General features: G+C 34.0%; 1 protein-coding gene across 4 annotated transcripts in view; it reads right to left on the bottom strand.

Annotated features, from left to right (window-relative positions):
- Positions 1–5,891: 5,891 nt before the first annotated feature.
- LOC149564595 (putative pentatricopeptide repeat-containing protein At3g15200) overlaps positions 5,892–16,936 on the bottom strand; it is a 29,705-nt gene continuing 18,660 nt past the window's right edge. Inside the window, exons 3-4 of one of the 4 annotated variants that reach the window (XR_016361860.1) lie at positions 6,483–6,865; positions 5,892–6,316 (exon numbers count right to left, since the gene is read on the bottom strand). The gene's annotated coding sequence lies outside the window, so the exon portion shown is untranslated. Of the gene's footprint in view, positions 6,317–6,482; positions 6,866–12,006; positions 12,449–16,936 lie in introns of those variants that run through there. The other 3 variants (XM_089818144.1, XM_089818146.1, XM_089818145.1) reach the window with 3 other exon arrangements.

Genomic DNA, 16,936 nt, shown 5'->3' with positions numbered 1-16,936 from the left:
CCCCTTTTTTCCCTCTTTGATCTTGACAATGTTGAGCTATCCTTGCATATTGGCTATCTTGTTCATCGGCTTACCTATTGTGCTTTCTCATTCACTCATAACCTTCATATCCAACTTCATTCTTATTTTTCTATCACATTGCTATCCTATCTAGTTGACCCCTTAGTCTTGATCACAATAAAGAAAAACATGGTTCTTAGGCCTCTTGACATGACTACTCTTTTAGACTACTTGCTTTCATAGTCTTTCTTATTGGCTTCCACTACTTATCCTACATGTTATCTCCTTTCATGGATTTCTTGGCTTATCCAAAACCTGCTTCATATGGCTATCTTTCCCTAGCTTAGGTACTCTTGAGGAGTTAGTCCTTGAGGATCACTTTCACTTGCTTCATACTCCTTTGGTATCCATCTTTGATTATCCACCAACTTGTTGCTCTACCATATTCTACACCTTGCTATATATTGGGACAAATGGATGTGATCTTGCTTGAGAACTAGTGATCTCTAAATCATTCTAAAAAATCCAAAAAATCATATATGATGTTGAAAAAATTCAAAAAATCAGAAAATGTCTTGAAAAAATGATCATCATAGTGAAAACCTAACAATATGCACCTTGATGGATCACAAAAAAAAATCAAAAAATGCAAAAATACAAAAAAGTCCTAAAACCTAGAAACAGGTGCTACTTGAGACCCTTGCACCTATGTCTATCAGTCTCAATCACTTACTCTGCAACACATTTCCTAGCTTGGGATTGTTTCTTGTCCTCGTGTCATGGGCATAGCTGCTTAGCCTATTGAGGTGTCCTTGTGCATTAGGATTTCTTTGGCAACTTACAAAACAATGTTTCTCAACACTACCTACCCCCCAACTTGACATCAAGTGTTTCTCAACACTTTTCAGATAGTTTACCTACAGTCTCTGATGTCGTGATATTTCTCACTATTAGAATCAAGTCTTGAAGAAATGGCCAAGTGACTTACACACGCGCACTTAAACATTTGAATGATTGAGCTATGTTGATCTCTTCTTCTTCTTTTGTGTTATCTATGATGATTTCTTTGCTATATATTCCCTCCCTAATAGTCTTTCGAGGATGTCATTGACTAGAAGATTGGGGGCACGGGGCATATTTTTTTGATTTCCACTTGTGGGTATACTTTGTTTGTCTATGGTGTTTTCGAGCATTATGGTGTTTTCGAGCATTATGGTGTTTTCGAGCATTCATGCTCGTCCTACTTGACACTTTGACTAACAATGTATTATCCTTCACTGTTTTTGCAAGACTGCACTCGAGGGTTATCCTGACACTTATGCCTTGATACAAGTGTAATCTTGCTACACTAAACGTAGGGAATATAATCGCGTAGTTATCTTGACTTGCATGTCTCTGATGCTTAAATTGGATTTCCACATACCTATTTGATTTTGATCATATTCATATCTTCATATTTATACTAGTGATTATTGTATAATCTCATGATGTCCCTAAATGCTCAATGATGAAATTAGAGTCTAAATATTATGCATTTCTTGCTGGTAAACCACTTTGCATATTAGTTTGCATTTTAGGTTCACTTTTTAGGTTAGTCTTGCATTCCTGCATGTGGGGAGAGCTCTCTCTTCATCTTTTATCGAGCATGTTGGTTAACTACTTTCATATCTTCTTCACTTTCTTCTTTATCATGTCTTTCATCTTTATCTTTCGCTTCGTCTCTTTGCTATCCTATCATCACATATATATAACCTTTTGACCTCTTACATAATTTTGACACCCTGGATCCATTTTTAGAATCGAAATCAAAATCCAAGTTCATCTTGATAGTCAAAATCATATTTTAAAATTCTACCTTCTTCCGAGCAGTTAGCTAACCTTTTCAAGTCTAATCTTTGACTCTTTGCCAGGGCATCTTCATTTTTTCATGTCTTCATCATTTCTACGCTTCATATCTTCCTCTATTTACCTTTTTATGTCTAAAACCACTTTTCTACTCGATTTGACCTAATTTTCATGCTTTATCCTTTGTGGTCAACTCTAGTCAAACTAGGGCATTATGTTGTTCCTTAATAGTCACTCTTTGGTTCTAATAATCTATTTGTCATCTTGGACATTGCTATATCTCGATTTTCTCATATCTCGCTCGAATATGCATTTCCCTTACCTTATTTCGATTTCGGGTCCTAAGGGGTTAGAAATACTCTATCATCACTTGCTACAGCTATCTATTTCTCAAGAGCATATGATTGATCTTTTCATTTGCTCTCGATCTATCTACTTTGCTAAGTGTTAGCATTCTTCTTGAATTCTGACATTGTCTTTTTCCTAGTGTTCAATATTATCGCTATTAAGTTGTACATTCAAGATTTACTATTTCTTTCTACATTTCATTTTCAAAATCAGATATCTCTATCTATTGCTGCCTACTTGGCTTTTGTTTTCTTTGACGTAATGTGTTCCTAGATCGATCACGCATTAGTCAAAGAGGGGCAAATGTAATCACTTAATAATGGTCATCTAGACTATTAGTCTCATTCTCAACATTTTGACTAATTTAATTAATTATTTACCTAGACCAAAATGCTAATAATCAATTAATTTGATTATAACCTACAGTTTGACTATGCTATCCTAAGTTCATTATTTGATTAAAAGAACATGCCCCCTTTTAATTAAATAAAAGATCCCATTCTTCTAATCCAATTAAAAATGCACACATAAAGTCTTTTTTCTATTTTTCAAATCAAAAGAAAAGGCTTTGTGAGCTTTGTCTTATATTGGAAGTCAACTTCTATTTTATTGGTTGATTTACTTGTGCACATGAATCACTCCTATTTCCGAACTCCGTCATTGATCTTTCATCATCTTGACCTTGATCTCTACCGTCCATACGACTCTGAGAGAGAGAGAGAGAGAGAGAGAGAGAGAGAGAGAGTTTTCCTCCTCAAAGGATCCATCCACCTTTTGAATACTATTATGCTACAAGTTTTCTAACAGGTTTCTTTGGAGCTTTGTGAAGAACTTCCATTTTCTTGTCTTTATTCTATATTCCATCACATTCTAGCTTAATATCATGTTGCATGTTAGTTTAGTTTCTCTTTTGCAATGATTTATCTCACATAGATTAATTAGGTTGGTGGTAACACTCTCATCCTTGCTTAACATAGCTGCATTTTGCATATTCATACTAGTTTAGTCTACATTTGCATTGCATTATTGAGGCATCCTTTGTAGAACAAGTATAGTATGTTCGAAAAATCAGTTGGAAAGAAGTACAGTAGGAAAAGTAAGCATGGAAAAATAGTTTGATGTAAAGCACATTAAGGTATATCAATGGGGAGAATGATTTGAAAATGATAGATGAAGAGGATTTGAAAAGAATGGTTAACAGTCTTTTGCAACTGGTATTCTTGGAACTATATGTTTTTCATCTATGTTGCCATCAATGCCAAAGGGAAAGATTGTTGGAAGCATGAATGACAATGATATTCCTATGGGGGAGTATTGTAGAAACATGATTAGATCAGTATCATGATGATATGTTACATTCATGATTGTGTTTGTCATTGATGTGAAAATAGCATTTTTTTGTGGTATCTGATAGAAGAACAGTGGTAAAGATCAAGTTGATACAGATAGATCGTTAAGTACTTTCATTAGCGAGGTTAAAGGGAGATTATACTATGTGTCTAGTATACGCAGCTAACCTCAGAAGCATAAGATATTAAGTCTAGAAGAAGTTATGCAAGTTTCGGTGAAGATTGTTATGAGAGAGTTTCCAGAGGAATGTTCTGATAAATTTGTTATATCTCTTAGCAGAGTTGTTATTCTGAGAAGTCGAAGTTAAAGATGTAAAGACATGTTGGTGATGACATGGCTAAGCTTGCTCGTCATAATGTTATGTGTATGGAAAGTTATTTAAGTTGCAAGGCGAAAGATTATGTTATCGCTAAGTGTAACGTGTTTTTATTGTGGTCCTATAATAATTAATTGAGGTGTAACAACCGACTCAGGGAATTGTTTTATGGATTCGGTATAAAGGAAACACATTTTATTTTATCATAACAATGGATGTATGGAGGAATGTGAATGATTGTGAGCAATACAAAGAGCAAGATGCAAAGATAAGCAAAGCGAAGCGAAGGTGAATGAAACTTCATTGCTGAGGTTTTATTGTGTGATCTGAAGTTGGATCCTTGGATGTGAGGTTCGTAACTTGGTCTACAAGGTCTAACAGTGATTGGTTTGGTTGATAGGACAGAGAAAAAAAGTTAAAGTACAGAACATACAATTATTCTGCAAGGAATAGTTGAGAGATCAGTTGGACAATGAGTTCAATGGTCTTGCCCCAGAAGTTGTTTGGACAATGGGTCCTTCTGTCTTCCACAACTCCTAACAGGGTTGGAATCTTCTAACAAGGATTCAAAGTCTCTTAATAGGGACTCATATGTAATAAACGTTGTAATAGACTTCTAATAGGGTCCATCCTCTAACAAGGAATATTTATATTAGTACATCATCTTGTGGGCATCATTCCCATTAGAATTTTCCCTCTGATCAAAGGTTTCCCTAGTTAACATATTTGGTGTAATTGTCTATGTGCATCTTTTTATGGTTGTTTACTTTGGTTGAATGAATAAGATTGTTTAAGGTTAATAGATGTTTTAATTATTAGATAACTGATTCACCCCTCGCCCCCCAATTATCTTGGTGGACTATTGTTTCTAACAATACTGTGGTCATCAATGTCAAAGGAGAATTGAACATGATCACTGCCATCATGTTCTAATATCAAAGAAGAATCAATGCAGACAATATCTTTGACATGATTAATGTGAATTTGGACTAATCTTCATGGTGAATTAATGCTCTATTTTTTTACCCATATTGCTAATCACCTAATGAATTTTCACACCCACATCATATGAAAGTCTTAAATTAATTTTATTTTTGAGGACCCTTTTGGCCAGTCGACCAATCATGGTAGGTCTCCCCTTTTCGGGTGAACAAAAAACTAGCAATCGCACTTGGTGTACAATGGGTACGTTGAATACATATCAAATGGTAATAAAATGAAATCTTAGTCTTTTTTAATTACTTTTATGCACTCCATGAATTTGTAGTTATGGATAAAGAAATGATAATTTCAAATTGCTAGAAATCTAGACATAGTTGAAACAAACGTTTCAATCAAGAAGATTGTTAAGTTGTTATCAATAGGGTTGTGTTATGTTTTGAAAAGCGAGAGAGAAGGAATAGGAGCACAAATGTCGTTGTTTTCTATATATATATAAGAGTTAGAAATTACTCTATAACCAAATGATAATACATAACAATAAAAAAAATACAAATATTAAAAACAAAAAAATTGGACCATCAAGGTACCATTAAATCCCTACTACTTTATATTTCTTCCCCATCTCTTCTTATATTATTATTTTTCAAATTCTAAAATCAATTCCACATATATTAGTCAGACAATTATATATCTTTCATTTATGTAACTATATAACATAAACATATAATTTCATATTTTGTTATAATTTTAAATATTTACATTTTACTTAAATACAAGTCCCTTTAAAGGGACCAAGTCCCTCAGCTACTTGGGTATTAAGAAAGACATAAGACAACACGATGGTGGAACCAAGCAAAACCCCAAAACCCATCTTCCACACCAAGAGCAAAGGCAAACAAGATCCATCATCATCGCTCTTTCCCGCTCGTCATTAATAATTTTACAAATCACAGTTTAAATATTATCAAACAAATTAATTATCAAATTTTCATTATAAATACAGATTAATAACTTATAATGTATTTTTCCTTTAAGTAAAAAATAAAATATAACTTGATGAACTGTAATTTGATATAAATAGAGAAAAATAAAAACTATAAAATATTTTTCTTCTTTGTAAAATGTAATATTTATATAATTGATGTTATTTGCGAGAGAGGAAAATTATACAATCTAAATTTAATGGGATGGCAGCAATCAGAGTGGAAAACGATTTAAGGGCCGGTTATTTCAAAATATGTGACATTCTTCCAGATGAGAAAGATGAGAAAATGATATAACGAGTTTTTTTTTTAACTGGGAAACCTTTGGAAAAAAATATTCAAAATTCAATAGCTTTACTTCTTTTTTTGAAGGTATTCTATCAAATAGGTCACATCCTTGTCTGTGCTTACACATTTTGCGTACATGTCTGCCAAGGAAATTGCAACCACACCATCTGCAAAGTTTCAATCGTTTGTTGTGAGATGGATGTGTGTATCCTGTTCCAAAGCAGTCCTTTCCTGTTAGCTTTGTCTGCAGTGAATGAAAAAGAGTAGAAATGAAGTAGGAGAATGCCGCAAAATGAGCTGTAAGAGAGAAGTACAGAACTACAATATAAAACTAACACTAAAACAGAAGAGAAAAGTTGCTGAAACAATAGCCTACACAAATCATTTCCCTTTTCCATCCCAGCACTAACCTTATATACAAATCAAACACGTCAAGATTTTTAATAGTTCTGTTCAAACCATTACAATTCAATGGATGCCTGAAGCTCCCATTTTTGCCACCAGTTTGGAGTGCAGGTGCAAATACAAGTCATCAACAGAGCATGTCTCAATGTGGGTCCGAAGGTCTGTGTTTATTTTGCAGAGCATATCTGCTGCTTTTGTAAACACAACATCAAGTGAAAAAAAATCAGTTCCTCAGTGCTCTGATAGACTCCATACTATAATTTTGAAGCTCCCAAAGTGATGCAGGAAAAGAGGACTTTTGGCAAGGTTGTGGACTGAGAATTACACAAGCAGACAAATTTGCGTGTGAGCTTCTAAGCCTTTTCAACAATAAAATTTTGTGCTTCTCCTGTGATAATGACATTCAATGAGACATCATTGCTTTGGAATCCTGTTTCAAACAGGTCATGTACATTTTTGCAAAATAGATGAGAACGTTGGTTTTAAAGACTCTCTACATATCCATTTTTCACATATCCTAATCATTTCATTTCATTCTATGATATGACATATGTCTGAGAAATTTTGTCAAACAGCTCACGCGCCTTCTCCATGCTTCCGGATTTTGCCCGCATGCCTATCCATGCAGTTGCAACAAAAACATCCAACAAAACTTACCTATTCTTTATGCTTTCATGGACTTCTATATCCGGTTCAAAAGCTCCCATTTTGGCATGGGCATGCAGGATGCTGGTGAAGGTTTTGGATTCTGGCTCTACACCTGCTAATCGCAATAAGTGCTTCCAGTGTGTGGGTCCACTACACCAGCCCTCTGAGTAGAGAGATAAATTGCAAAATTTAGCTGAAGCATTGGAGTCTCGGGCATAATATATTGCAGACTGTGTTGTAGCTGAAGTGTTGGAGAGAGAAATTGTAGACTGTTGCTGAAGTGTAGGACTTTTCATCTCATAATCCAATAATGTCCCATTGGAAGCATTCTCATTACTGCTTGCTGTGCTAAAATAGAAAAAGTGAATTCTCATTGTATTGGGTTGTATTATCAGATCTGTTTTTTATTAGTAATCTCATTTCACTCTCTTGCGCTTTGAGAGCCTTCATGATTTTTATCTTTCATATGCATAGAAAGTGGAGAGTATGTTTCGGGCATTTTATCAAACAAGTCATGGGCACGGGTGGTTTCAGTGAAGGCTATAAAAGAACCCTAGAAAGGGGCACACCAGTTGTAGTGAAGGCAACCAAATTGGGCAGCAGTAAAAGTGCTGGACAAGTATTGAACAAGGTGAGAATAATGTCACTGGTGATTAATTGAATGATTGTAGGAAACAATGTTATGACTCTACCCCATGTGTTCAAATAGATTTGTTGTATGGCCTTTCATGCAAATGATGGGATATCTCTACCAATACTACAGATTACAGCCCTTACCATCGATCTACTCTATAAATGACTCTGCTTCTCAATGGTAATCTAAGCCCAAACTTGGATTTGCGATTGGAGTACTAATATTGGATTGAAATTTGAACCACATTATGTGGGTTACATCATTCTTGATAGGAAGAAATGAAGTTCTGCAAGTGCTACAGTGGAGGCTCCTGACTCAAGCCCAAATCTATCCGAGGCATATATTTTTAGTAGAAAAGGGGAAGAATCTGGTATACTGGCCAATTGGGTGACTTAAATTTGAACCATGTGAGCAAACCATTTAATCTTCAGGAAGGAGGTGGGATTCGAACCACAGAATATTGGGAAATAATCTTGTACTGTCAGTGATAATGTTTCACTACCATTGCCAAACATGAATCAGATTGTGCCCAAGCTGGTTTGTGAGGCCTCACCCTAGCCCATCATAACATTGCATGGCAGTTTATCTGCATTTCAGATACTTTATTTTTTGAGACCTTGTTATAGGTTGGACTTATTTTGGACTGTTATTCAGACTATTTGATACTATAGGATGCTTTATTTTTATGATAATTATTTATGATGTTAGAACTTATTGATGATGCTCGATGATTATTTATATTCATGTACTTGGTTGGTTATTTTATTGAGTATGGAATTATGTTTGAATGCAAAAAATAGATGGATTATATATTTGAAAATTATGAAAATGTTGTAAATGGACATATCATGTTCAGTTTGATTACGCTAGTATTATATATGCACAATGGTTTAGAAATGGAAAAATATTATTTTAAATTCGATTGAGAAATGGTTTATGTTTTGATTAAGTTATGAATATAGAATTGATTTGGGATGTATATATGCATATAATTTATTTATCTTGGACTACTGATATGCAGTTTGAGCGTGTAGGAAATATTCATGGTAAAACAAAGAACCAAGACTATACCTTTGTATCATCTGAGAATGTCACTGCTAGATCTAATGAAGAGATCTTAGCCTCGTTATTTAGTAATTCACTTTGTGAACGTAATGTGAATGTGTGTTTTAGACTAGATTTATTTTTGTGAAAGTTGACTTGTCACTCTAATGTAAAGTATATTTTATAGTGTCACTTGACACTTGTGATGTTATGTGTATAAGTGGCAAGTCAAATTGAGATATTGGCAAAAGACACCCAATCTTAATTTTAACCAATTAGAAATGTTTAAGTTATATCCTGTTGCATAGTATTGTCATGATAAGACCTCAATTAGGTGAAATTAGAATTTTAAGTTGAAGGTGACTTTAGAAGACCTCATTAGAGTCCTAAGGTGTTCTTTTAGTGAAATTAAGTTACCTATATGTTAGTACTATAAGTTAGGGCTCTTATTTTGACCTTATTAATGTAAAAATCACTTTTGTAACCTTTTTAAAATTCCATTTACCAAGTGTTGCGAAAATTGGAGTTATCTCAACCAACTTCCCACCTCTTTCACACTTGGTTGGAGTCTCATTCAAAGGAGTCACAAGTGGAGTAAATGTAGGAGTTTAGATGCCTATTAGAGTGGAATTTGAAATCAGTGGTTGTTCACCCACTCTCTAGTTTTAGAGATCTTGTGGAATTGGGAGATTGTCAAGGAAAATGGATAGCTCTTCTCAAGTTGTTCATTTGCATAATTTTGGATCGAGGTTAGTGGATTTTTCCATAGAAGGAATCTCATGTGTATGGTTATTTTCATTTTGTGATTGTAGCAAGAAATCTATGTGAATGCATGTGTATTGTAAATCTGATCATGTTCTAGGGTATTGGGTATGCTTGATTTGCTTTGCTTCTTTTCTAATTTGATTTTTGCAAGCATGATGTTTCATGGGTGTGGAGGGACATCACTCACCCTAGGCAGGGAAGAAGTTGCCTTCGGGTGAAGGGGTTAGTTGGGTCTTTCCTTTAGTGCAAAGTCTCTTCCCTGGAAGGAAGAGGGAGAAGCATGAAAGTATGAGCTTTATGTGCCAATACAATATTTTGCAGTTTGGGGGAGATAATGGGGAGAATTTATGCGAGATATGGTATTTGTTTTGTATGCCTTGTAAAGGCAAATTTGATTTTTGTATTTGGCTTCTCCTCATGGTTTCGGCACACCTTCACCCATCTTATTGGTTGCTATGGTAAAAAACGAGAGCTCAATGTTGTATCCTATAATTAGTGTATTGTGTGTTTGTGCTTGATTGTTACCCGGTTGGTCTTGGTTCTCTAAGCTTGGTGGGTGGTCTCATAGAGACCTAGGTTGGGAGGTGAGCTCTCCATGTGTTCTTGTTGTTTGTACATGTTTCAGGATGGATTTGTGCCGAAGAAAAAGCTTGGAAGATTGCATACTGTTGATGCTTTCCAGATGAAATATAATGAGTCCTTGTAAAGCTATTGTATTGTAAAGGATCATGCATTGATCCTCATTGTTGTAGTTGTGATTTAAAGAGATGTTTTCAAAAGAAATTGTAATATTAGAAGTAAAATTCAATCTTGTATATGCATATTCTCTCTGAATGATTTCTTGAAAAATGACTTTAAAAAGTTATTAAAAGTTTATTTCCTTGTATTCAAATGATAATTAAAAATGTTTTAATTATGTACTTGTGATCTAGCAATAATCTAAAAAATAATTTGGTATGAATTCTTTAAATGTTTAAGCAAATTGATAGTATGTATTGTGCGTGTCTTGTTCAAATTCTGGGCATGACATGGTTATTGGTGAAGATCATATGATATTTGAGGTGATGCAGAAATTTGACTTCTCGTTACTGTTATTGGCATTTCTTTGCAGCGTTGGGATTGGAATGGCTATGATTAACTATATGGGGCAGATTGGGATTGCCATTTCCATGTTCATGTCTCTCATCAGCATTGGGTTAACTTAACGGCTCTGGAGCAAAAGCAGTGTGGAGCAATGCTTACATGCCATCTAACGGTGTAAATGACTCTGATGGTCATCCACAGCTATCAAACGATTGGAACTGTTGATTTCAGAAATCAGTTCAGTACATTTCAGATAAGGGAACGCCTTTCGTGTAATAAATGTTCTTGCACTTAAATGGACTGACCTCCTTAGAATAATCATCGCTCGTGGGGAAATGAGACAAATTTATTTATCTTCATATGTGGCCGACCCCTTTTAATGAGTCACCTCTCTTGAGTGAAGAGGTGCATTTGTGTATTACAAAGGAAGATGTGTGGGGGCAGAATAAAGTAACCAATTTAAAGAGACATCTTCCTAATGTAAAGCACATTTGAAACAGAATTATGAGCAAAGTTGATAGAGGTTTACGTGCAGATGAAAGGAGATTCAGAAACAGATATAAAGGAGATCTATACGCAATTTCAATGACTATCATGGTTTAAGAAAGCAATATTCAAGAAGACGAAAGGTTTGCTCATTCGGAAGTTCATGCCTCCTAATATTACAGATTGGCATCTCTTGCTAAGTTGGTGCTTAGTAGTGGGGTTGGTGTCTCCAGTGGGTTAGTGCTAAGTTGGTGCTTATAGTGGGGTTGGTGTCTCCAGCAGGTGAGTGCCTATGAAAATTTGTAAAGAGAAATTTATTGTTGACTGAAATTAGACAGTACATCCAAGCAGTCTTTGTCTGTGGTTTTCTCCTAAAAGGGTTTCCACATTAATCTTACATCTCTTGGTAGATCTTGTGCAATTTCTATTTTCATGTTTGTTGAATTTTTAATAACCATTTTCTGCTTCCTAAGCTCAGCCAAAACTTGCTAATTGTAATCCTGCATTCCACAGTATAGTGAACCTTGCTATTAACTTTTCTAGCATCCTATTTCTCCTGTCCCACTTTGCAAGTAGTCTTAATATATTCCTCAAATCTGAAACTCGTCCCTTTTGATACATTCTTAATTGCTTAGGGTGCCTAGAAGTTTTGTTTGAGCTTGGGGGCTGTCATATTTCCTGCTGTTCACATTTCCACTCTGTGGCAATTTTCTAAGCTCCAGTATGATTGTTACACTTGCTGTCAACGCCTACAAATTACTTGTTTACATTTTCAAATGTATAGAACAGAACTCCAAACATAGGTAAATGTTGAACATAACATAACTCAGATTTTTTTATCTAGAATACATCACACCAGTCATCTGCCATTTTTGTTTAAATTTTGTGAAGTGCCAATGCTTTAGGTGATCATCAAATTTCAAATTGGGAAAAGGAACATAGGTTGTTTATAGAACATTTGGAGCATGCAAGCCAGCATTTAGAAAGAAATTGTTCTTGTAGCACCATTACATCGCTAACATGATAGTAGCAAGGCAAATTTCACTTTTCCTTACAAAGCATTCTTATTGTCTCTTCGCTTGAAAACATGCTTTATTGTCTTACTAAAAGTATGAAAATGGGATAGTTACATGAATGAATAGTCATTTAAGGGACAAACCATATAGGAAGATTTATATCTTAGATTGCATACATCCTGGGACAGTGATCATGCTATTTTCTGAGCAGTCTTCCCACTGTAAATAACTGTGCCAACTAATAACTGATTAACTGAGCTTTACAGGGATTCTCTGCTGATTTATTTGGTAGTCCCTGTGTCAAATACATTCCTGTTACACTGTGTCCCAGAGCAAATAATATTTACAGAAGCTAAAAAACTTTTACTCAGTTTTGAAAGAACACGATCCAGTTTTACAAAAGCTCAAATAATCATGACCCCATTCATGAGCTCCTAGAAACAGAACCCAAAGAGAAGAATGATTACTGAGACTAAGAAAATATAACCTAATTTATACAAGCTCAAAACTAAACATCTAATTTAGTAAAAAGCTCACAAAAAGTATAAACATATTAGCTATATTGCTGAAACATGGAACTTTTCTGGGCAATTCCAGGTACAAAACGTATTGGAATTCAATTGTGATCCAAATCTCCTGTGGGTTTACATCTGGGATTTGTGTTTCCAAATGACGAAATGTTTAGTGATTCTAGTTTGATCTTTTAGATATTTTTAAGAACTAGACTGCAGGTTAGTGAACTCTGAACTTATTTATCATGAGATTCTGACTTGATCTTTCTGATACAGAACCCTGAATTTAAATTAGAATGGTAAGTTTCAAAATTCAAAGTCAAAATTTGTAATGGATTTGTTTAACATATGTACTGGTATGTTGAATTTTCATGGATCTGCTGCAAATGTATTAAGCATTGCCTTATTAGGTATGTGTGTTCCAAATACAACATCTATTACATTCCAATTTTAAATACTCCTTTATAATGTTTGTTTCAATTTTAATTTCATCGAGGATGATGAAACACAAGAGGAATGGTATGTTACATCCCAATTATTGACCTAATTTGAAATATAGCCGTTAAGGTTCACATAAAGTCAGTTCACAATTAAATTGGTTATAATCCTGTGAAATGATAAGATGGTTAGTCGTTATAATTCATGTGAAGATAACATGTCAATTGATTATTTATCACAAATTCATGGAATTGAAAAGGCAGCTAGCCGTTATGATTATTTATAACTTGTTATGATAATATGATTTAATTGCAGAGAATTTCCTTGCAAGAAACACGTCGAAGAAGTGGAAGCATTGTTAAAAAAGAATTAGGCACAGTAGCATCACCATCACTGGGCAAATGGGTTGAGGACCTAGCGACTTGAAAACATGATACATCTATGGGACCTGCATGAGCTATTTAAATAAATAATTTGATAAACATAAAATAATTGAGTTAAAATATAAAATGTACTTCAAAGGATTTAATATGATCTTTCACCTTATTATTATAATAGATATATCTATATACGTACATATAGATATAAAAATGAAATGGCACCATTATAGTATAACAATTTGATAAAATGATGTCACCCCATTAATATATATATATATATATATATATATAAAAGATTATAATAATATTCAAAATATAATAACATTCAAATTATAATAATATTCGAATTATAATCTTCCAACTCTGTTCTTTCCATTTTAATATTCTTTGCTTTTAACTGATTAAACACTTAGCGTTTTTAATTGCCAAGATAATTCTTATGTTACGGTAGCCAAAGAGCCACCTTATTATATTATAAGAAATCAAGAATAGGAGTCGAGAGTATTCATTTTTAAGAACCCGACTTCCTCTTATTAGTCACGGTAATAATCTTTACGGTTGTGGAAGCCCAGAAGTCCTGATCACTCTCCTTATATGAGCCGTGTGTGTAGTAGGCGAATAACACCCGAACTCCTGTATGCAGTGACTTACATCTTACCAGCATCTTCTTCCACCTTTATCATTCCCGATTTCATATTTCTTTTGTGACAGATTCCCTGAAATATCATATTAAAAGCCTTGTTCAAGCAATACGTTTTCTGCACCTTGCCGTACAAGTATTCTGGTTGAGAATTAGAGATCATATGCATTGAAATGACGTTTCAAGCAATTGGAGGAAAGTTGATTCAAATCGATTTACCAACTTCAAAAAAATCCAAGGTTTATATCAGGTCATGTGTAATCATTCTAGATTGTGATATTCCAATGTTTTAAAATCGATTTTCCCTAACAGCCGGCTAGGCTTAGAGACTTCTTTCCTTTCCGAGAATAAGTTATAAGCTTGCTAAATATGCCATGACATTCTTGTTGATTTTTTTCTTCTTACCTATCATAACATCCAAAATCATCATAGAAAAAGTCGAATAGTATCTCTTAAGAGGGAGCTTTCTAAGTGCAATAAAACCTAGGCGAATTATTCTATTCGGAAATCAAAATTCAATAATATTTTCAATTGGTCTCAAGAACATATTTCTTTTTAGTCACAATTCATGATAAGATATACAAATCAATGAATCTTTTTAGAACTTATGCAAAGAGCAGATTGCTCAAAATTTCCAAACACCTGGGATTCACTAGTTGTATAGCCATGTAAGGTGAAAAGGTGGAATGAATCTACAAGAACGCAGAATATAAATTAGATATGATTAAATTAATTAATTAAACAATAACTTCTACAATCTTTAAGAATATCTTTTTCAAATCACAAATTGTGATAAGCTAGAACATATATGTTATTTATGAATTTGTTGGGAATCAACAGACAGAGCCGACTACTCTAAGATCTGAGCACCTAGGATTCATTGGTTGTATAGCCATGGAAAAAGGTGAAGAGGTGAGATGGAGTTTGCAATGACTTAAAAAATAAAAGTCAGATATGATACAGTAAATCTGGAATAATATCATTTAATAGCTCATGCATGGTGTTGTTATTGTAATCTCCTGTTGTCAAGTCAAGTGGTGTGGCTAGATACCAGGATGCTCAGTGGATGTTAAGACGATCCCTATTTATTCCGAGTAGGGAGGGCCTTTCTCATTAGAGATTGTGTAGGGATAAGTTATGGTCCGAAGTTGGGTGGTTAAACCCCTGACAATGTTTCACCTCTTCCCAAGTTGTCGGACGTACAACAAACAAAGATAAGCTATACATTCAATTGGTTATCGGAAACAAGTATTTTTACTTAATATATGCAAGAAAAAAATAAGATTAATTGAGTTTTATCATCATTACAGTTATTTTACATTTAGTTGCAAGAGAAAATTTATCTAATGGATTGTTATATCAATCTTTCATTTATATGAATAATAAATATGAGCATATCTTATAATCTTATATTATTGCCACAGTTAAGCAATTGGAAGGAAATGAATGATACAGTGGTATCTAAAGCCCTAATTGATTCAGTGGTCTCTAAAGCCCTAAATGATACAGTGGTATCTGAAGCCCTAATTGATTTAGTGGTATCTAAAGCCCGAATTGATATAGTGGTATTTGATGCCCTAAATGATCTAGTGGTAACTAAAGCCCTAAATAATACAATGATATGTGATGCCCAAATTTTATATACTGGTATTTAATGGTAATCGTCATTTGATTTCGATATAGCAGTATTGGATGGTAGTTGTTATTTGACATTGTTATAGTGGTATTTGTGGACTAACCTGGGTGGTTGCAGAAGCATCCTTAAAATGATTTCTTGGTTCAAATTCCATGGTATGTTGATTTTAATTTCTACAATAAATTCCTTGGTAATGTTTTAGGTTCTTAATTACAAAATTTTGTTTAACTATTTTTAACCATCAATCTCTTTCACATGAACATGACTGATATAATTGTCTTCCTATGAAAATGAAGTAATAACCGTAATTCTTTAAATATATTAGTTGTTAATTAAGATTCACAAAAAGTGGTTGTTACAACATCCACTTAGATTTGTATAGAGAATAGGCAATGAATAGACATGTCCCTTCATGGGACATGTCTATTCATTAATATAATAACAAATTAAATCTCTCTCTCTCTCTCTCTCTCTCTCTCTCTCTCTCTCTCTCTCTCTCACTCTCTCTCTCTCACACACACACACACACATCTCATATATAATTAATAATTATATATAGGGACTATCAAACATCAACACTCCCTCTTAGCTTAAAAGGATAAACATATAAGAATAAATATTACTTCAATGTAATATTACAAATAACAATTTTAAAGATATCTCATTTGATCTTTCAGAAAATTTCCACCATTTGATATCGCATTCGATATCATGAGTATTGGTCTTCCAGAATATCAACACATTCAATATTCACCAAATACTCAACAGGTTTTGATATCACATCTAATATGAAGAGTATTGATCTCCCAGAATATCAATGATATTCACCAAATACTCAAAAGGTCTCGATATCGCATCTGATATCATAAGTATTAGCCTCCCATAATATCAATGATATTCACCAAATATTTTTGAGTAATGGCCTTCCAAAATGTTAAGATGCAATATACTCACCAAACACTGTAAGAATGGCCGTCCAAAACATCGAGTGATATTCACCAAGTACTCTGTGAGTAATGGCCTTCCAAAACATCAAGACGCGTGATATTTATCAAATACTGTGTAATGGTCTTCTAGAACATCAAGACTCGTGATGTTCACCAAGTAATTTGTGTACTGGCCTTCCAAAATATCAATATGCATAAAATTCATCATGTACTCAAATTATGTTTATAAG

The sequence above is a fragment of the Cupressus sempervirens genome, chromosome 3 (genome assembly GCF_028749045.1).
Source record: "Cupressus sempervirens isolate cs-2001-9-10 chromosome 3, ASM2874904v1, whole genome shotgun sequence".
NCBI lineage: Eukaryota > Viridiplantae > Streptophyta > Pinopsida > Cupressales > Cupressaceae > Cupressus > Cupressus sempervirens.
Note: the sequence above shows the minus strand (reverse complement) of the source record. Positions and strands in the feature narration are given on the sequence as shown.